Raw genomic sequence first — 23,256 nt, 5'->3', positions numbered from 1 at the left:
TTGCTGGATTTGATGAAGGTTTACATTTTTCTCCCTCTATCTCTGGGACTCTATTGTGATCCCTGTCAGAGTGGTCAGTGGTGCTAGCCAGGCATCATCTAGTTCTTCTGGGCTCAGGCTTGTGGAGGCTGTGGTTCATGTGGTCCACTAGTCCTCTGGACTAGTATTTTTGGTTTTCTTCATTCTCCTTTGCTCTGAACTGGATGGGACCAATAAATGTATCTTACATGGCTACTTGCAAGCTTTTAAAACCCCAGACTCTACTCACCATTTTTATGAACTATGTTACGCCAGTTGACCTAGATGGCCCCTGAGACCATAGTCCTTCAGCCCTCAGCCCCAGTAACTTGGTCCCTCCAAGTGTATTGTCTACTTGTCTACTATCTAGTTGGTGATTTCTCCTTTCCACCTCTCCCCTCCCTTGCAACTGTCAAAGATTGTTTCTGTTTGTAAACCTTTTCTTGAGTTTTTATAACAGTGGTCTCATACAGCCTTTATCCTTTTGTGATTGACTTTTTCACTCGCATAATGCTTTCTAGATTCATCCATGTTGTGAGATATTTTGTGGATTCATCATTGTTCTTTATCATTGCGTAGCATTCCATTGTGTGTATGTACCATAATTTGTTTATCCATTCATCTGTTAATGTGCACTTAGGTTGTTTCCATCTTTTTGCTGTTGTGAATAATGCTTCAATGAACACAGGTGTGCATATGTCTATTCATGTGATGGCTCTTATTTCTCTAGGATATAGTCCTAGGAGTGAGATTGCTGGATCATATGATATTTCTATTTCTAGCTTTTAAAGGAAGCACTATATCGCTTTCCATAGTGGTTGTACTATCGTACATTCCCACCAGCAGTATATGAGAGTTCCAATCTCCCCACAACCTCGCCAGCATTTATCTGGATTTTTTATCAGTGCCATACTTGCAGGAGTGAAATGGTATCTCATCGTGAGTTTGATTTGCATCCCTCTAATTGTTAATGATCATGAGCATCTTTTCATGTATTTGTTGGCCACCTGAATGTCCTCTTTGGTGAAGTGTCTGTTCATGTCTTCTGTCCATTTTGTGATTGGGTTGCTTATCTTTTTATTGTTGAGTTGTTGAAGTTTTCTGTACATTTTAGGGATTAAACCTTTAGTAGATATTTCATTGCCAACGATTTTTTCCCAGTCTGTAGGTTCCCTTTTCACTCTCTTGGAAAAGTCTTTTGATAACCATAAGTATTTAATTTTTAGGAGGTCCCAGTTATCTAATTTATCTTCTGAAGTTTGTGCATTTTTAGTAATGTTTAGTATTCTATTTATGCCATAAATTAGGGCCCCTAACAATGTCCCTATTTTTCTTTCATGAACTTTATAGATTTAGGTTTTACACTTAGGTCTTTGATCCATTTCAAGTTAGTTTCTGCGTATGGGGTGAAGTACAGATCCTGTTTCATTTTTCTGCAAATGGATATCCAGTTTTGCCATCACCATTTGTTGAAGAGACCATCTCTTCCCCATTTAATGAACTTTGACCCTTTGTCAAAATCAGGTGTCCATAAGTGGATGGATTTATTTCTGAGTTCTCAATTCTGTTCCATTGGTCTGTGTGTTTGCTGTTGTACCAGTACCAGGCTGTTTTGACTACTGTAGCTGTGTAGCAGGTTCTGAAACCAGGTAGTGTGAGGCCTCCCTATTTTGTTCTTTTTTTTCAGTAATGTTCTACACATAAAATCATTCATGAGTTTTTCTATCTCATTAAATAACGTTGTTGGAATTTAGATGGGGATTGCATTTTATCTATAGATTGCTTTGGGTAGTATTGACATTTTCACAGTATTAAGTCTTCCTATCCATGAGCATGGTATGTTTCTTCCATTTCTATAAGTCTTTTTTGGTTTCCTGCAGTAGTGTTTTGTAGTTTTCTTTGTATAAGTCTTTTATGTCCCTAGTTAGGTTTATTCTTAAGTATTTTATATTTTGGGGGGCTATTGTAAATGGTATTGTTTTCCTAATTTCCTTTTCAGCTTTCTTTGTTATGTAGAGGAATCCAACTGATTTTCGTATGTTGATCTTGTACCCTGCCACTTTGCTGAATCCTCCTATTATTTCCAGTAGCTTTCTTGTGGATTCTCTGAGATTTTCTACGTATAGGTTCATATCGTCTGTGAACATGGATAGTTTTACTTCTTCCTTACCAATTTGGATGCCCTTTATTTCCCTTTCTTGTCTTATTGCTCTAGCTAGGACTTCCAGTACAATGTTGAATAAGAGTGGTGATAAAGGGCATCCTTGTCTGGTTCCCATTCTCAGGGGGAATGCTTTCAGTCTCTCTCCACTGAGGACAATGTTGGATGTTGGTTTTGTGTATATGCCCTTAATTATGGTGAGAAATTTCCTTTCAGTTCCTATTTTGGTGAGAGTTTTTATCAGGAGTGTTGGACTTTATCAAATGCTTTTTCTGCATCTACTGAAATGATTATGTGATTCTTTTACTTTGTTTTATCTATGTGGTGGATTGCGCTGATTGATTTTTCTAATGTTGAACCATCCTCACATACCCTGTATGAATCACATTAGGGCATGATGTATTATTTTTTGATATGCTATTAGAGTCTATTGGCTAGAATTTTGTTGAGAATTTTTGCATCAATGTTCATGAGGGATATTGGTCTATAATTTTCTTTTTTAGTGGTGTCTTTGCCTGGCTTTGATATCAGGGTTATGCTGGCTTCATAGAAAGAGTTTGGGAGTATCTCTTTCTTTTCTATGTTCTGGAATAGTTTGAGTAGTATTGGTGTCAAGTCTTCTCTGAATGTTTGTTAGAATTCTCCAGTGAAACTGTCAGGGCCAGGGCTTCTTTTTTTATTGGTAGTTTTTTCATGACCTGTTCAATTTCTTCTTTTGTTATGGGTCTGTTCAGATTTTCTACCTCAGTTGGTGTTAGTTTAAATAGGCAGCATTTTTCTAGGAATTTTTTCATTTCCTCTGTTTTCAAATTTGTTGGAGTACAATTTTTCATAGTATTCTGTTATGATTCTTTTTATTTCTATTGTTTCTGTTGTTTTGTTGCCCATCTCATTCCTTATTTGGGTTATTTGCATATTCTCCTTTCTTCTTTTGTGAATTTGGCCAGTGGTTTGTTGATTTCATTGATCCTTTCAAATAACCAGCTTCTAGTCTTGTTGATTGTTTCAATTGTTTTTCTCTTTTCTGTTTCATTTATTTCCACTCTAGTCTTTATTGTTTTCTTTCTTCTAGTGGCTGTGGGCCTCTTTTGCTGCTCTTTTCTATTTGTTCGAGTTGCAGGATTAGGGCATTGACTTTAGCCCTTTCTTCTTTTTTGATGTGTGCGCTTATTGCTATAAATTGTTGCCTTACTCTTTTTAACAATCACAGAGTATTCCATTGAATGGTTGTGCCATAATTTATTTGTGTACATTTGTTTCTAGTATTCACCTGTTATGAAAAATGCTGTCATGAATGTCCTTACACATATGTCATTAAATACATGGGTGAATATAACTGTGGGATAAATTTCTTTAAGTAAAATTGTTGGGTCCAAAGGCATGCACACTTAACATTTTGATTTGCCTACTTCTCTTCATAAAAGTTTCAGTAATTCATACTCTCACCAGCAATAGAGTACAGTGCCTGTTTTCCTATACTTTTGCCAACTCAGTATGTCAAACTGTCTGATCTTTGCCAAGTTTATAGATAAAATAGAATGGTATGTGGTTTTGGTTTTAATGTGCTTTTTTTCTTACTATGAGTGAGATCTAACACTTCACATGTTTAAAAATCATTTCTATTTCCTTTCTAAACTTGTCTTCACTTTCAAGATTGGTTTGTTAATCTTTGTCTTATTGAATGAAAGAGTTCATTATATACTGAAGAAATTCTCTGTGTTATGTGATACAAATATTTTCCTGAGTTTGTTATTTTATTCTATTTGTTTATGATTTTCCTTTTAGGAAACTCCTTTCTGTAAATTCAATTTATTTGATTATTTTTAATGGGTTCTGGTTGTTATGTAGTCACCATTGGTGTATATACTTCCAACTTTTTTTTCTTCTGCATATATAATTTTACAAAAATGGGCTCATATTTTACATATTATATAATTATCTGCTTTTATTCCTACTTAATAATGGAAATATTTCTATGTCATTCAACACTTTAAAAAAATCATTTTTGACCATTGCATATATTATTTTGTCATGCAGAGGTACAATAACTTACTTATCCAATTCCCTGACTGTTGGATGTTTAGATTATTTTCATTTTTAAAACCAGTATAAGCTAAACGTCTGTCATGGGTTGAATTATGTCCTTCAAAAAAATGTGTGTATCAATTTGGCTGGGCCATGGTTCCAGGTATTGTGTGATTTTCCTAAAAGTTGTAAATCCTGCCTCTATGATGTTAATAAGGGAGGATGAGAGGCAGTTGTGTTAGTGAGGCAGGATTTAATCTACATGATTGGATTGTGTCTTGAGGCACTCTCTTGAGAAATAAAAGAGAGAAGCTAAGAGAGGCAGGGGAGCTCATACCACCAAGAAAGCAGTGCCAGGAGCTGAGTGCGTCCTTTGGACCCAGGGTCCCTGTGCAGAGAGGTTCCTAGTCTGCGGGAAGATTGATGAGAAGGCCAACAGAGAAAGAAAGCCTTCCCCTGGAGCTGATGCCCTGAATTTGTACTTTTAGCTTTACTGTGAGGAGACAAATTTCTCTTTGTTAAAGCCATCCACTTGTGATATTTCTGTTATACCAGCACTAGATGACTAAGACAAAATCCATTGTAATTTCATTAAGTCCTACAAATAAAATTTGTAGGTTTAAGGTAAACATAGCTTTAAGAATTTTTTTTGCTCTAACTAACATTTTATTTTTCCTTTCAATCTTGTTTAAAGGCTCCAACACATTAGACAAAAAAAAATCTTCGTTAGCATTAAGTGTTCATTTCTCTGGAGAAACCATATAATCCTTTAAAATGGCATGAAAGTATATATGTGTATATGTGTGAGACTGAGGCTTCTGCAGCCAACAAGTGCCTCTTATAGGGAAAAAAGGTAACGTATTGACAATGCAATAGTTCAATTGCAGCTTTTTAAAGATTAGTTTCCTTTTCAAACTTCAGTGTCCTGTAATTGGACCTATTGTCTGTTAGAGCAATGACTCGGTTCAGGTAAAGCACAGCTACTCCTTTCACCCAGATCAGACATCTTAGAAGTTTTCCTAGACTTCAGGCTACTCCAGGCAAATCTGGTCATCTAGAATGACTCTCCACCCTTCAGCATTTACTAAAAGCACTACTTATTCCTAATCAGAAGAAAAATAGCATTCTTCCCAGGAGAAGGAAACAAACACTTGTTCAGCATTTCCTATGAACTTCTTCTTAGGTACCTCACACTCAACATTCCAACAACCTCCTGCAAATATGCATAAAACTTTCTCAACTGCTCCCTCTTGACTCAGATAAGAAGGTAACTATGTCTTCCTAACTCCTTTTAGGTGATACCTGGGGCAACTTGGTGTTTCGCTAAAAGACACATAATAAATACTCTTTGGTAGAAGTAAGAATAAGGAAAAAAGCCAAGGTACATGCTTTGCCTTGGCGTATAAAAAAAAAAAAAATTGCTCTAATAATTACTAATATATCAAACCAGCGCATGACATACTGAACATTTTAATACAATATGTTTAAACACAATATTGAAATATTAAACTTTTAAAGCACATGAAAGTCAGCCTCTGAAATATGAACTGGGCTTTTGTTATTGCTGTTGCTGCTGTTATTGTTGTTACGTGCTGTCCAGGCTGTTCTGACTCATAGCCACTCTGTGTACAACAGAACGAAACACTGCCCGGTCCTGCTCCGTCCTTATAACTGTTGCTATGTTTGAGCCCATTGTTGCAGCCACTGTATCAATCCATCTCATTGATTTCATTTTCCTTCCTCTTTTTCACTGACCAGCTGCTTTACCAAACATGATGTCCTTCTCCAGGGATTGGTCCCTCCTGATAACATGTTCAAAGTAAGCCAGAGTCTCACCATCCTTGCTTCTACAGAGCATTCTGGCTGTATTTCTTCCAAGACAGATTTGTTCATTCTTCGAGCAGTCCATGGTATATTCAATATTCTTTGCCAACACCATAATTCAAAGGCATCAATTCTTTGGTCTTCCTTATTCATTGTTAAGCTTCACAAGCATAGGAGGTGACTGAAAACATGTCTTGGGTCAGGCACACCTTATTCCTCAAAGTGACTTCTTTGCTTTTTAACACTTTAAAGAGGTCTTTTGTAGCAGATTTGCCCAATGCAATCCATCATTTGATTTCTTGACCGCTGCTTCCATAGGTGTTGACTGGGGACCCAAGTTAAATGACATCCTTGACAACTGCAATCTTTTCTTGTTTATCATTATGTTGCTTATTGGTCCAGTTGGTGTTGCTACTTTAGTGTAATTTTATAATCCTTTTTTCAGAAATGTCTGACACTGATCTAAAATAATGGCATCTCAACAGTTAGAGATTTAGGAGATTAGCCAACAGCCATCTTCAGATTTCATCATCAGAGGACTGATCATCTTCACCCCTTACTTCTCAGTATTTCCCCGAGTCTCCTCTTCCGGATTATAACTCTGCATTTGTTATTCAGTCATTTAGCTAAGTTTTGTGCTGCCAGCTTGGTTTGCATCTCTTCATAATTCTGTTTCTGAAGTGCCAAGGATTGTTCTCTGGAGAACAGCTGTGTAGGCATATGGTGAAAGGGTAGAAGCCGAGCTGCTGTGATGTTACTAAGGTGCTTCTTATCCCTGTTCTGCCTTTCTCTGAGGAAAGAGAAGACCCTCTTCTTGACAATGACTAGATGACTCATTTTATTGAGGAGGTAATGCATTTGTTTTAAATGGATGTGTGGGGGCACTGGGTTTTTGGCTCACATTTCTAGCACTTCCATGTAATGGGACTTCTGGGTCCCACTGTAAAGGCCTGTCAAGTTATCAGTTTTTTTCTAGGTCGTGTTCACCTTGGTCTGCAATTGTAACTTCCCAATGAACAGGTTCTCAGGGCTGCTGGAAATGTCTTTTGCTTGTCCTGGTACAAGAAGCTGAGGCTCCCGCCAGGAGGAGGTTGCACTGGCCCTGCTGCTGGAAGTTGTGCCTTGCTCACTGGTCGTCTGCCTGGAAGTCTCTTCATCACCTTTGTGCATAAGATGCCAGTCCCTGTTTTTGTGAGGTTGGATTAGTCACTTGTGTTATCTACAGAGGAATAGCCAGACTCTGGCAACAGAATCTAAGATCTTTTTAACTCTGTAGGGCAATTTGAAAATAATTCTTTCGTTGTACCAAAGTCTTTCCTGGCGGGCTGTGGGGACCATGGTCTCGGGGAACATCTAGCTTAATTGGCATAACACAGTTTATAAAGACAATGCTCTACATTCTACCTTGGTGAGTAGTGTCTGGGGTCTTAAAAGCCTGTGAGTGGCCTTCTAAGATTCTCCACTGGTCTCATCCCTTCGGGAGCAAGGGAGAATGAAGAGAACAGGATACAAGGAAAAGATTAGTCCGAAGGACTAGTGGACCACCGCTACCAAGGCCTCCACCGGACTGAGTCCAGTACAGCTAGATGGTGCCTGGCTACCACCACTGACTGCTCTGACCAGGATCACAACAGAGGGTTCTGGACAGAGCTGGAGAAGGAAGTAGAACATAATTCTAACTCACAAAAAAAGGACCAGATTTACCGGCCTAAAGGAGACTGGAGAAACCCGGAGAGTATGGCCCCCAGACACGCTTTTAGCTCAGTGGTGAAGTTATCTCCAAGTTTCACCATTCAGCCTGGAAGTGGACAGCCCCGTAAAACCAAATGAGACTAACGAGGTACAGGAGTCCAGTGACAAGGGCCAGAAGGCAGAAGGGGACAAGCAAGCTGGTGATAGGGAACCCAAGGTTGAGTAAGGATATTGTTGATGTGTTGTGAGGTTGTTAACCATTGTCATAGGGCAACATTTGTAGTAAATGTTAAATGAGAAACTATTTTGTTCTGTAAGCCTTCATCTTAAGTGAGAATAACAGCACAATTGGAAGAGCATAGTCAATGTCACTGAACTGTGCATGTAGAAATTTTTGAAATCGTGTATCTTTGGCTATGTGTATTTTCACCAAAAAAAAGGTTGAGAAGTTAGAGGGTTGACATGTGGTGGGGTTGTTACCCAATGTCATAAAACAGTATGTGTACTACTGTTTCATGAGAAACTATTTGTTCTGTAAGCCTTCACCTGAAGTACAATACAAAAAAAAAAAAGAATTAGAGAAAAAAAAAGTCTCTCCCGGCTATTCATCTCCCTGCGCAGCCCCGTCAAACTTCTCTGGTCCTAGTTCGGGAGCTGGGGCTGGGGCTGCTGGCGGCCTGCTGTTGGAGAGTGCAGGTTCGGCTTTCTGGCACCCTCCGCTGGTGCGGGGTCCTCAGCTTTGGCGGCTCGAGCTCGAGCCGCTAAATTCCGGGCAGAACTGTTAAGGATGTGGAGACGTTAGGAAACCGCCATCTGAAGCGAGTAACGTTTTGAACTTCCATCAGAGATCATTTAGATAGTGCAGAAGAACGATTGGTTCTCATTTGACGGCACTTACCTTGCAATTTATTTAATATTCGGGGGAGAGTAAATTAAAAAAATTCTTTATCGAAAAGTGAGATTAATTCCGCTGAATGGATCTCTTGGTCCAGATGTGAGTGCCAACTTGATGGGATTACAGAGCCGCTGAGGTAATAAGGGTTAGTGACGATGACTTAGACTTGGGAGGGAGACAGACTTGGTCGAATCCTGGTCACACACTTAATAGTTGAGTGATTTTGACCTCAATTTCTTCTTTTTTAAAGTATGGATTTTTCAGTTATTTACAACTATGCAAAAGGCTGATGGATCTCGGTGAAAGACAGTGAAGTATTTTTAACTTAATCAGGTGGTCACACCTATTCAGCTGCTGTTCCAGGTGTCTTTGTTGCTGGGGCAAATCAACACACTCCCTGGCACCTGGTGTGCAGCTACTTCTCTGGTTAAGACCAGTAAATTAGGCAAAGTAAAAAAGGCAAATTGGTAATTGGTCTGGTAAAAATGAACAGAAGCAGCTTGCTTTCAGCTCGAGGACCAGAAATACAACTTCACGGTCCTGTCTCAAGTATTGATTAATTCTCCAACCTTCTTTTCTTCATTTTAAATGTTCTGACTTTATATAAATGGCATCATACTGTATATGTCCTTTGATATTTGCTTTTTTTAAAATTGTGCTTTAGATGAAGGTTTACAGAGCAAATTAGTTTCTCATTAAACAATATACATATTGTTTTTTGGCATTGGTTGCCAATCCCACGACGTGTCAACACTCTCCCCTTCTCTACCTTGGGTTCCCCATTATCAGCTTTCCTGTCCCTCCCTGCCTTCTTGTCCTTGCCCCCAGGTTGGTATGCCCATTTAGTTTTGTTTTGTTTTACCGGCCTGTCTAATCTTTGGCTGAAGGGTGAACCTCAGGAGTGACTTCAGTACTGAGTTAAAAGAGCGTCCAGCGGCAGTACTCTCAGAGTTTATCCAGTCTCTGTCAGACTGGTAAGTCTGGTCTTTTATTGTGTGTGTGTGTGTGTGTGTGAGTTAGTAATTCTCCAATCTTCTGTCTCTGTTTTGTCTGCATAGACTGTGATGATTTCTCCATTTCACAAGATATCATGCTGGTCCACTGGGATACTGATGATATGCTGATTTAGACATGGCAAGCAGTAAGTAGCAACAATTCTAGTGCGATTGCTCATGGGTATCAAGGGGGAATTGGGTTGCTACTACACAATGAGTAGTACATATTACAAAGGAGTAGTATGTATGGACTACAGGAGGTCCATTGGGGTGGCTTTTATTATTTCTATATCCTGAGATACGTGTTAAAACTATAACAGCTCAATACAGGTAGGACTGCTAAAATGGCATAGACCCTTTAGGAAGAAAGGCTTGGGTCACTCCACCAAGTTGGAGCCATAACAAGCCAAGATGTATTTCAAGGGCAAAGGGAATATGGAATGGGTAGTGAAAGGAGGAAGTTGTAAATAACTAGCTACTACCTTGAGACCAGTAATAGAAATGAGAACTATAGTGGTTTCTTCTTTAATTTTACACGAATATATTTGTATGTATTATATAATACCAATTCTTTTTCTTTATTCCTGCCACTCCAGTTTCCTACTATCAAACATAAAAATGTATTAATAGTGGTTAAGCTTATATCTCAGGACATTAAAAGAGGAATTCGACTCAGCCAAAAAAAAAAAAAAAAAAGAACATTCTGCAAAAACAGATAAAGTGGGATTTCATATCCTCTTTTGGGGAGAGGGCTAGGGTGTTTTTGGTTGTAGGACAGATAATTGTGTTATGTTAGGACATAATATATATACTTGGCCCATGTTAAACACACAATAAATGATAATTCTCATAATTTATCTAGTCCTTATATTCTCAAATATTAGGGGTTGCCTGAGAAAGAAGGTACATGAGCAACAAGCTTTAGCTAACTTGCTTAAAATGCTTATCAGGGAAAATTAGTTTTTATTTCTTGGGTGGCATTTGAGTGGTCTCCTAGACTCCCAAACCCATGCCAGTGTGTGAGAAGTGTGAAATAGCTCAAGTTCTGTAGGTAGGGCCCTGCAGTGGTCTGAAAGCTTTTGGCTCGTACCTCACTGCTCACTAATACCTTCACCATAGCTCGTCTCTGTTTTCCTGTATTCTTTTCCTCAGCGTGCCATGATCTGCACAATTTCTTTTCCTACTTCTGTAAAGTGACATGGATCTTTTTAAATACCCTAGGTGCAACCGTTAAGCGCTCAGCTGCTAACTGAAATGTTGTCGACTCAAACCCACCCAGACGCTCTGTGGGAGAAAGACCTGGTAATCTGCTTCTGTAATGATTACAGCCAAGAAAACCCTATGGGGCAGTTCTACTCTGTCACATGGGATTGCTATAAACTGAAAATCGACTCGACAGTAACTAACAACAAGAGAATTGACTCGATGGCAATGGGATGATTTTGACTCTTGTCTGAGAGGAAAACTATTGTCTTTCTTTTTTTTTTTTTTTTTTGTTTTGGATACGAGTATCTTTTCTCTCTCTCTTTTTTTCTTTTTAAAAGCATACAACTCAATCATCCATGGATTAGTATACACCATTTTGGGATGAACATGTTGTTGGAAAGTTGTTATAGAGTTAAAAGAATCATGATAGACATTCTGAATTATTTTCTTAAGTTTCTGTGAATATATTTGCAAACGTCTTCAAGGCTTTTTATATACCAACTAGTACCCCATCTAGCATATGCCATTTTAGCAGACTATAATAGCTATTATTAAATTATGTTTCTTTGTGGTTACCTTAATATTTACCCCTATTTTTCTAAGTTTATACCAGTCTTTTATTTCTTTATGACGCCTTGAATTCCTCTCCATATGAAAAATCTATGTCTACATTTTTTAGATCCCTCTTTTTTGTTTTAATGTTGTCATTCTTTACATATTGACATGTGTTTCCCTATTTTCAGTGTTTTAGCTTTGATTTACTTTTGTGACATCCCTGTCTGGGTTGTTATCTGGTTGCTCTGTCCCGTGTTCTAGTCTTGGGTTATCTGATGTTACTGATTTTCTAACCAGAGGACTCCCTTTAGAATTTCTTGTAATTTTGATTTGGTTTTTGCAAATTCCCTAAACTTCTGTTTATCTGGAAGTGCCTCAATTTTGCCATCATATTTGAGAGACAGTTTTGCTGGATATATAATTCTTGGCTTTGAATATGTCATCCCATTGCCTTCTTGCCTACATGGTTTCTGCTGAGTAGTCCGAGCTTATTCTTATTGACTCTCCTTTGTAGATGACTTTTCGTTTATCCCAAGCCACTCTTAAAATTCTTTTATCTTTGGTTTTGGAAAATTTGATTATAATATGTCTTGCTAACTTGCTTTTGGGATCTACCTTATGTGGGGTTCGATGAACATCTTGGATGGATATTTTCTCATCTTTCACGATATCAGGGAAGTTTTCTACTAACAAATCGTCAACAATTCTCTCTCTATTTTCTGTTATCCCCCTGCCCCGTTCTGGTACTCTAATCACTCATAGGTTATTCCTCTTGGTAGAATCCCACATAATTCTTAGGGTTTCTTCATTTTTAAAAATCCCTCTATCTGATTTTTCCTCAGATAAGTTGGTGTCAAGTGCTGTATCTTCAATCTCACTAATTCTGACTTCTATTGCCTCAATTCTGCTCCTATGACTTTCTATCGAGTTGTCTAATTCTGAAATTTTATTGTTAATCTTCTGGATTTCTGATTGCTGTCTCTGTATGGATTCTTGCAGCCTGTGAAATTTGTCATTATGCTCTTCTTTAATCTTTTTAATTTCCTGTATTGCATGTTCTGCGTTTTGCTTAATTTCCTTCCTAATTTCTTGAAGAGTTCTGGATATTAACCTTTTGTATTCTGCCTCCGGTAATTCCAAGAAATTTTCTTCCTTCGGAAAATTTCTAGATTCTTTATTTTGGGAGCTTGCTGAAGCCATCATGGACTGCCTGTTTATGTGATTTGATATTGACTGTTGTCTCCAAGCCATCAATAAGTTATTGTACTTATTTATTTTATGTTTGCTTACTGTGCCCTAGCTTCTTGTTTTGTTTTGATATGCCCAGATAGGCTGCTAGTGTAAGCTAGTTTGATTATTGGCATCGTTGAAGCTCTAATGTCCTGTCACCAGGTGGTTAGATCTGTTGCTAGGTATGTGAGCTCAGGAACCCACCCACTCCTCTTGTATGGATTCAGCTTAGGTGCCCAGGTAGATAGCCACCAGCTGTGTGGTGTAGGCTCTAACTTACAGTCGTAGACAGGCATGGGTGATTGGTGTAGGCACAGGCATCTGGCTGCAGCAGGGGGACACACTCTGAGCAAGGCAGGGTGCTGATGGCCACCCCCGAGTGTCCAAAAGGAAGGCGTGTCCCTGTTCCCTAGAGCGCGTAGGTGGGTGGGTTTTGCAGCTGGACTATGAGTGCCTAATGTTGTTGCCTTTAAGGACTGGGGGGCACCTTTTATTCATTGGCCCCTATCGCAGGTGGCTAGGTGGTGTGGGTGGAGCCACCAGTCCCCAGGCCCCTGATGTGGGTAGGTGAAGACCCTGCTTAACAGGCAGAGCAGTGTCAAATGTCACGAACCTGCCACTTCACAGCTGAAACAGTTGAAGTTAGACTTCCGATATATACTCTGTTGTACTGCAGTAATGAGAGCCTATGCTGTTGAGATGGGCCCACACAAGTCTATGCAGGGGGAAAGGCACTCAAAGTCCGTGGATCCCTTATGCCTGTGCCTTGGCAAAGGAGCTGTGCCTACCCTGGGTTCCTGGCTTAGGGGAGCCAGCAGTTTATTTTTTCCCATTAGTTAATTTCTTTACTCTCCAAGGCAGGGAGAATGGCTCTGGGGGTGTGACAGATCCTACTTCCAGCCCAGCGGACTCAGCAATTGCTGAAGCTGGTCCGGGACCCAGTGTAGTGCAGGCAGCAGGGAGGTAAATGGGATAGAGGTTTTTCCCTAAGGGAAGTGTTTTTGATCCACGCGGTAAGCCATGCGCAAGTACTTATCTTTCACCGATGAGAGCTGCTTCTCAGTGGTTCTGGGTGGTCGTGTAGACTGTCTGGCACTGGGTCTCCCCTGGTGCGGAAAACGCACCTCCCAAGCACCCCTGCTTGCCTGCCTCACTGCTCACTCACGAGCTGCTCAGGCCTGAAGGGCTCGGCTCAGGCTCTCGCCCATAACTCAGGTCTGGTAACTCCCCACTGCTTCCGAACCATCTCTCCCTCCCCCTGCCACTCAGTCCAGTTCCTCAACTCTGCCTTTGATGTTCGGGGCTCACAGATTGCCATATATAGTCGCATCACTTGTTTTTTTGGGTCTTTGTTGTAAGAGGGTCCACAGGAAGTGTCTGGCTACTCCACCATCTTGGCCCCTCCTCACTATTATTAAATTATGATAGTATTTATTCTATTTTTAAACCTTTTCTCCAGAGTCTTGTTATGAAGAGCTCACATTTGTAACCAGTGTTATATACTTACATACTAATTTTAACCTATTGACTGCTTCCTTGTGGTACTTTAGATTAATTAGCTTTAACATTTTTTACTTTCCTCGTTTTCAGTCATTTTCCTCTCCTTGCAGCATTTCTCTGTTCATCCTCATCTTTTAGAATCTTATTCTGCCTTCACAATCTACTAAATGTTCTCTTTACTGTCCACTGAGCACATATTTCATGATTTCTCAGGTTTCTGTCATTCAGGTCAGTCTAATTTCTCACTTCTTAAGCTCTTAGTAATTCAATGCATAAACACTTAGGAAAATGGAAATTTTTTTGAATAATATATTAACTCTCAGCAGTGTTATAGTTCCTGTCTTACGTTGAGTTCTCTAGAGGAGCAAAGCTAGTGAAGCGTATATATAAATATATAGAGAGAGATTTTTATAGCTACGATTGTGAAGATGGTGCAGGACTGGGGTCTCTGTAAGTCAGAAGCGACTCAATGGCACCTAACAACAGCAACAACATAGATTTATTTCATGGGAACGGCTTGAGCATTTGTGGGGGTTGGCAAGTCCCAAATCTATGGTCGGCATCAGGCTGGAGGCTTTTCCAGACTTACATGGTTGCAGGGGCTGGTGAACCAAAAAATGCAGGTTAGGTGGAAGGCTGCTGGTTCACGGGGTTGCAAAAGCTGGCAAATCCCAAAATCTGCAGGTCAGGAGGCAAGCAGCTAGCTCACATCCCAAGAACCAGAGGTCAGAGGATAACAAGTAGGATGCAGGATCGAGAAAGAGGAAGCTTTTCCAGAACATCCAAATATATTGGATGCAGGCCATACCCCCAAGGAAACTCCCCTTTCAACTAATTGACTGCTCACATCAGATCACAACATGAAGATGATTACTTAATATCTACCAAACTACTGAGAATCATGGCCTATCCATTTTGACACATAACATTAACCATCACAGTTGCTTTAATTTTAAATTTCATTGAAGTAACATATGTGCTTATTTCTGAAGTTATGTATTATCTTGATTTTTGTTTGCTTAGTTTTCTATATAGTTGTTACCAGTCTATTCTAACAAATTTTTACAGAAGTCTCAATCAGATTTTGTTGTATTCAAATGAACTATTCAGTTTCTTTTTTTTTTTTTTTTTCCTGTAGGCCAGGGAAGGATTGTGACTCTTGTGGGTTCTAGGTACTTTTGTCTTTGTGGGCCCCTTACTTCATAAAAAAAAAAGTATGTAAGGATTATATTTTATAACTGCATTGGCATAAAGATGAATATAAACTGGGCTGAATTATTATATATCCATTTTTATGATATTCATTTCTTCTTTCTGTTTTTAAAAGAAATCAAAATAAAAACATTTTTGTAAGTCCCTAAAAGCATCTTGGTCCCTAGGCACTGTGTCTACTGTGTATAATGGATAAGTCAGTCCTCCTTTCTCTTGTCAAATCTGGAGTGCTTATTCTCTAAATCCTGAGATCTCCCTTTACCTTCATCCTAACAATTCCATTTTTTCTCTAATCTATTGACTCTCCCAATTTTGGGATCCCATGTTCTCTTCTTTATTGTGTTATTTCCTCATTTTCATAGAGTATATCTTTTAGTATGTTTCTTATATAAGCTAAGGGATCAATCTGAGGCTCTCCATGTCAGATAAATGTATTAGTCTATGCTCATAATTGATAGTTTAGCTGCATATAAAATTATGAGTTGAAAATAATTTACCTCCTGAATTATGAAAGCTTGCCACTGGCCAACAACCTCCAATCAGAGTATACCTGAAACCTTCCATTATTTCATTATACAGCTTCCCCATTCCTGTACCTCCCTTGGAGTTTCTGCCAAATGCAAGTAATGGTAGCTGATTCTCATAGGATAGCAAGCTTTTGATAAATAACCTTTGTTTGTACTCATTTAGATTATCTTTGTTTATTCCTACAGATCTATCTCCCTTCCTCCAAAAACTCAGAACAAAAGATGGAGAAAGTCGGGGGAGGAGAGAAGTGCCTCAGGAAAAACTCATCTTCCAGTCTCTGCAGTTTCCCCCAGGTGGGGACGGAGTGGGTGTGGTTGGCTGGCACCTGAGGCCTGTTAGCCCCTCCTCTTGTCTCCCAGGTAGCTCCTAGCAGCCTTTTAAAGTTTAAGTTTCTTGGTTATTTTGGAGGAAATGCTTTTGAAGGCCATGGAGGTACCGGATAGTCTCTTCAGTTGTACGCCATTGAGACAACGCCGAGGCAGTTTGCACACCTCCGTCCTCCCTGCATGAAGTCCTCTTAGCCCAGTATGCCATGCATGCACAGCAGCACACATGTCTTGGTCAGCTCCAACTCCCAGCTGTTTGCTTCCAGCACTTTGTCGATCTCCCGCACCATCTCATGGGCTCTATGAGCTCTTGATCTTCATATTCCATGCAAAGTTTAGTGAGGGCAGCTTAGCCTCTGGAGGTTCGAACATGTCTATTCAGTTTCTGCTTTCAGGTTCACTTGGTTTCCTTCTGGCACACCTGAAACACAGATTTCTGCAGATAAGCTCAAAGATGCTCCCAGTGTCTCCCTGCCAGCAAATTCGCTGGTTGCACAACAGTTGTGACCAGTGTGGACAGAGTTTCCTTTGTACATACCCTGGGGAAATTGGGTCTATGTTGGGCTCCACCACTGCTGTTGATATTGTGGACAAAGGAGGAGGCTACAGGGACATGCTGGGGAACTGTGCTGGGATGTGGCTTCTCACAGTTACACTGTGGTGCACAGCCCAGAGGACTGGTTGGGCTGTAACTGGCTGCCTTGAGTTCTAGGCACAGGTAAGGTGGGCCAGGGAGATTGAGGCACAAGCAGAAACTGTGGGGGCCCTGGACCCTGGCATGATTAGGCTGACTTTGCCATTCTGAATGGAGGCCTGGCCAAGTCTTGCCCTTTCCAAAAGTGGGGAATTTCTGCTTTGATTTGTGCTGGTGGAGATGTCACTGTTTTCAGAGAGGATGGGCATAGTGGTATTCCTCTCCAGGCTGGGTAGGGGGTGGCACATACCTTGCCTGTGCTGCCACCCGTCTGCCCTAATTCCTGGTCCTCCTCATGTCCCTTATTTTCTGTAATGCTGCTCTCAGTATTTTTAGTGTAGGAATTAGAGGTGGGAATGCCAGGCTTACTGAAACCCCACTGTTTGGGGTGACAGAGACACTAAGCTGTACCTTGTGGCATGGGGCAGTAGTGCTGCTAGTGGTCAGATCTGCTAAGGCTGGAACTTCGGGGTGATGGTGTAGCCCTCCAGCTCAAATCACTTGTAGCCCAGGAGCAGGTAAGCGGTCATCACTTTGTACTTCTGATCCATCAGTGAGTTCTGGATCTTTTCCCTTGTGTCCCATGGATATCATCAACCCAGTCAGCAGGTATTCTTATAATTAGCTGTTTCTCCATGTAAGGCTTTGTTCACTGTTTTTACGACAACTGTTCATCCAAGAATCTTTCCTGAGTTGCTCTAAAGTGCCTTTCTTGCTGGGATTGAGAATGAGACATTTCTTGAGCAGATTTTTACACTCCACAAACATGTAAAAGGGAATATGGTATTTTCCGTTTAGTACTTACTTCCACAAGTCCTTCAAATTCTGTCCATGAAAAGGCAGGGAATTGATTGTATGTGTAGGATGATTCTCAGATGGGTTCTCGGTACATCTGGTCAGAGGAGTTCTCAGATGGTTTCTCAGTAATCTTCGCCAGAAGGGTTAGTCTGGGGGAATCATAAGGAGGACTGGCACGGAGGGTGTTGCCAAAGGTAAATTTTCTGCTGAAGACAAAGCCTACAATCTTGATGTTTATGTTAGCATTCAAGAGCAGGTTTTCTGCTTTTAAGTCTCTGTAGGCAATCAACTTTTTTTGACAGTACTGTACAGTACACACTATCTGGTGGTGCTTGGCTTGAGCATCCTTTTGTTTTCCTCATCCTGCCATGCGTCACTAGGTTCTCAAATATTTCCTCCACTAGGTACTCTATGGAGCCCTGGGGGTACAATCATTAAGAGCTATGGCTGCTAACCAAAACATCAGCAGTTCAATCCACCAGCTGCTCCTTTGAAACCTTATGGGGCAGTTCTACTCTGTCCTGTAGGGTCACTGTGAGTCGGAATTGGCCCGACTGCAACAGGTTTGTTTGTTTTTTTTGGAGGTACTCCATGACAATTTAGAGTGTTGTCTCAGTCACGATTACTTGAAATAATTTCACTAAGTTGGGATAAGTGAGAGTCTTCATGATTCTTACTTCGTGGCATAGTTTCTGGAGGCTGAAAGAGTTCTGTTAGGTCTTGTCAATTATCTTCACTGTTAACTCTTTCCCAGTTAGGATGTGCCAAGCCAACTTCATCTTGACAAAGTTACGCTCACCGATGTTCCTGAGGAAAAAATAGTTCTCAATATGGGTCCCTTCCTTAGTGAAGATGTCTGAGAGGCCCTGTAGCATGTTGGACTTGCTGTTTTACCTGGAGGCAAGGTATTGCCATGTAGGCTTAAGATTGAGAGAAGCTTGTGAGAAGTTTTAACCTAATCACCTCAAAAGACAATAACCTCCAAAATCCTCCGACATAGAGTTCTTTTTAATGCGAGCAAAATACAATGCCAGACTGCTTTACCCCTTGCTCATTCTTTCACAGCCACTGTAATTCTTGTTCTCTGGATGTGCTAGGCATATACCCATCTCTGGGCTCTGCACTCCTTCCTACTTCTGTCTTGAACCTTTTTCCCCCAGAAAACTTATTGCTTATTGTTTGCCTCTCCCATTATAATATTAACTCCATGAGAGCAGGGATTTTTTTCTGTTTTGTTCTCTGTATCTGCAGCACCTGGAACATTTTCTTGCACATAGCAGACATTTCATAAATGCTTGTAGAATAAATTAAATTGGCAATGTGAATGTGACTATAACAGACCAAGGAGTATGCTATGGCAACATGGTCAAATCTGTTATTTTCCAGCTCTAAAACATTGAGAAACTGCCCTGTGCCTCAATTTTCTCATCTGTAAAATGGGCCTAACCACACCAAATGTGTAGGATTGTTGTGAGAATTAGACAAAACATACGTACAGGTCTTGGCACATCATACACTCCCAGTGTAGCTAATATTTTTATTTTCATTGCAGTTGCCTTTGTCAGGCATATCTGTAAGGCATAAGCAGATCAGGGGTGTGGAGTAAAGAATTTAGTCTTGCCTCAGAGAGGTCTGGTCTTTATATCCACATCCTGGGAGGTATCCTCTATACCCTTGGAATTTTCCTAGTGATAGCAGTGCCTTTGTTATTTATGATGCGCCCTGTGGTCTACACCTGACAGTTTATGCTAACAAGGTGACTCATGTTGGGCCCCTGGAACCACACCTGTTAGTGTATACTGACAGGGTGACTCATAACACCCTTTATCATATATCATCCAGATCTCCTGGTGTAGGGGAGCTGGAACTGAGTTCAACCAAGTGGGAAATCAATCAATTAATTATGCCTATATAATGAAGTCCCAATAAAAAATTGTAGACCTTGAAGAAGCTTGGATGAGCTTCCCTGGTTGACAGTACTCTGAGTTTATTGTCATATATTGAATCCTGGAAAGTAATGTGTCCTGAGGGCAGTGGGATCTTCATGTTCAGAACCCACCAAGAGTCTGCCCTGCACATCTCTTCCTTTTACTAAATTTGATCTGTATCTCTTCTTTGTAATAAACTGTAACCATGAATATAATAGCTTCCAGTGTATTCTCTGAGTCCTTGTAGTGAATTATCAAATCTAAGGGTGGGTTTGAGAACCCTCCAAACTTGCAGTTGGTGTCAGAAATGAAGGAAGTCATTTGGACAGTAACCTCTTACATTGGAGTTGGACCCTAACTCCTTACAGTTGGCATCAGTAGTCTTGGACAGACTTGCAGTCTGGAGGACTGTGTCCTGAAACTCTCAGTTTAGAGAACTCTGGGTAGAAGGTAATTGGCAAAATTGTAAGGAAGTCTTTCTTTAGTTAATCCTACTTCCCTCAATAGTAAAGATAAAGCGAGAGGGGTGCTGTAAACCTTTGAATATGACTTGCATGAAAAGGAGATGTGTTTCATTTTACCTCTCTGAGCTCCAGGAAAGTACAGAGCTTAGCCCAAAGTTAGGTGCAATATGACATTAATAAACAATTTTGCATGACATATAGAATACTGGACTTGTCCAGAGATCTGATTTCAAATCCCATCATTACCATTATCTTTTTGATTTTGGAAATGTTGCTTAATTTTAATTAACTGATATGTACCTTGCTGGTCTGCTGTGACTATCAAATAATGAAATGTATGCAGTAGACATTTAATACTTATTACTTGACTTCAAAATCTGAAACAATATATTTACTAGAACTCTGCTGTACTCTGTGCTATTGGCAGAGGTTATGGTATTGCAAGGAATTTAGAATTCATATGTTTGGATTGGTTAGATTACATATATACTTATAAACTGATTATCAGCTTTCATGAATAACATGTTGGAGCTGTTGAAAAATAAAACAGTTGCTTTCTGGATTTATATGAATTATTCCATAATGAACACCAGTGCTAAATTAGCCACTTTTAGCCATGATTGGTGATTGGACATGATCCAAAAATAATTGATGTCAAAGAATTTTGAAGACTATGAAGTGTGAAACAGAAGTATGGCATTATTTATTTTGAAATGTATTTACCTATTGTTTCTTTCTCCAAAAGGCTTTGAAGGTGTTTATTAAGAGAGAAAAAAAATGTCTTTGGTTGTTTCAGTTTTCTGTGGCTTACTGATTTCAGTCACTGAGGGGTGAGGCATGCATTTTGATTAATTTGTCATATTTGTGACTGTGAGAAGACACCACAGAAAGTGAAAACAATGGTAAGATTGCAGTTGGTCTGACACGCTTCTTGTAACTCTGATCCATATAACCTAGACTGTGTATGTAACTAACCTCTCACTCTGTACTTTCCAGACAACACTTGCCATGTAATTCAGATAATTTTTACCTTGTGAAAGCAATAAATCATCCTGGGGTAGAAAAATCTTAATGCTATTTTTTATAGAAAATATTAGGTATGCACTTACCAGGGCAAAGTACCAATGCTATCTAAGCAAAGATTCTTTCTACCAAGAACACACCTGTAGTTGAACAAATTGGAGTGATTATTCATTGCAGGAAGGGAGAATGCATACTATGAGGAACCGTGGGCATCTTCAGTACTAAGGTGTTAAGAAAGAACCTATTCGAGGATTTGGGCTATATTAGGTAATTTTTTGGAAGGTTTAAGGAAGTAGCAATGGCTTTGGTTTGGATATTGTCAGTAAAGCGAGATAATCCTAGGATTAGGAATCTCAATAAATCTTATCTATTGATCAGCCAGATTAAATTGAGGAGGCTAAAACTGTAATTTATAAAGCAACAATGGCTCATATTATCTGGGAGACCAGTTCGTTTGGTATTTTGTGGATTAGACAATATTCATGTTTTGTTAGTGTTCAGACATGATTATGGAGTGGATTTATTTTTGTCTAGATCCATTATAGTCACAGAGTGGCCTTGTCTGTTGTTGATGTTTTGTGAAATTGTTTATGTTCAACAGGTTAACCTAGATGTAAGAACCTAGTTGCCAAGCCAGTCTGAAGCAACGCCAAAAAGTAGTGATAGTACCAAGTCAGTTCTTTAACACAGGCTAGATTAGATGCTATGAGGATGAAGTATAAGTTCCTTAGAGAATTCACAGACTGGCTGGGAGAAGGATTAGTCCATGAAGTAGTGTATTATAGGACCACTGTTGGTGGTAGTTGGGAATGGGTAAGTGTTAGACGAGTTGGCAGGAAAAGGCAGGCTCTGGGCTGGGCTTGGTACTTCCTAGGACAATGGAACTTGAGGTCATCGAATTCTCCTCATTGCCTATTAGAAACCTTTTCAACCAATCTTCTCTTTCTGTCTATAAGGATCTGATGATCACATGGGAAGTGACTTGCTCATGGTCACAGAAATATAAATTTGGCTTTGAATAAATATCGGCTTTCAGAAAGCAGAGAGGAGAGAGGCCATTAGGGGTGGCAGATGTAGTGGGTGACTATGGAAGAAGATGGACAAAATTTATGAATCAGAGGCGGGGCCAAGATGGTGGAGTAGTCAGATGCCTCTGGTGTTCCCTCTTACAAAAAAGACCCAAAAAAAACAAGTGAATCTATTATATATGACAATCTAGGAGCCCTGAACATCAAAGGCAAAGTTGAGGAACCAGACTGAATGGCAGGAGGAGGGAGAGACAGTTTGGAAGGAGCAAGGAGTTGCCAGACCTGACCCGGCAAGAGCCTGAGCCCTTCAGGCCGGATCAGCTCAGGGGTAAGCTGTGAGGCAGGCAAGCAGCTGCACTTGGAAGACGTTTTCCACACTGGGAGAGACACAGTGGCAGAGAGTCTACTCAGTCATCCAGAACCAGTGAGAAGCAGCCCTTGATCGGTGATGGATAAGTACTTGTGTCTGACCGATCATGCAGATCAAAAACATCCCCTTTTGGGAAAAACCTCCCCCCCATTTACCTCCCCACTCCCTGCTCTGCACTGGGTCCTGGACCAGCTTCAGCAATTGCCGAGTCCCCTGGGCTGGAAGTAGGAGCTATCACGCACCCTGAGCCATTCTCCTGGTCTTGGAGAGTGAACAAATAAATAAATGGGAAAAAATAATCTGCCAGCTCCTCTAAGCCAGGAATTCAGGATAGGCATAGCTCCTTTGCCTAGGCACAGGCATAAGGGATCCACAGACTTTGAGTGCCTTTCCCCCTGCAGAGACTTGTGTGGGCCCATTTCAACAGTGTACGCTCTCATTATCGCAGTACAACAGGGTATATACCAGAAGTCTAACTTGAACTGTTCCAGCTATGAAGTGGCAGGTTTGTGACATTTGACACTGCTCTACCCGTTAAGCAGGGTCTTCACCTACCCACATCAGGGGCCTGAGGACTGGAGGCTCCACCTATGCCACCCAGCCATCTGCGACACGGGCCCAAGAGTAAGAGATGCTTTGCTGACCATAAAGCTATAAAAGTAGAAAACAATAACAGAAAAAACAAGGAAAAAAATCAACCACATGGACTGAACAACACTTTGCTCAAAAACTACTGGGTTATAGAAGAAATTAAGGATGGAATAAAGAAATTCATAGAATCAAA

At 40.3% G+C, this 23,256-nt stretch overlaps 2 pseudogenes; both read right to left on the bottom strand.

The window, feature by feature from the left end:
* Positions 1–6,546: 6,546 nt before the first annotated feature.
* Positions 6,547–7,198, bottom strand: LOC101347723 (DNA-directed RNA polymerase II subunit GRINL1A pseudogene; annotated as a pseudogene).
* Positions 7,199–8,346: 1,148 nt separating this feature from the next.
* The window catches only part of LOC101347476 (serine/threonine-protein kinase MARK2-like), a 20,634-nt pseudogene continuing 5,724 nt past the window's right edge, over positions 8,347–23,256 (bottom strand).

Source organism: Trichechus manatus, unplaced genomic scaffold (genome assembly GCF_000243295.1).
Source record: "Trichechus manatus latirostris isolate Lorelei unplaced genomic scaffold, TriManLat1.0 scaffold00007, whole genome shotgun sequence".
NCBI lineage: Eukaryota > Metazoa > Chordata > Mammalia > Sirenia > Trichechidae > Trichechus > Trichechus manatus.
The sequence above is the reverse complement of the archived record's forward strand: the minus strand, read 5'-3'. Positions and strand labels throughout refer to the sequence as shown.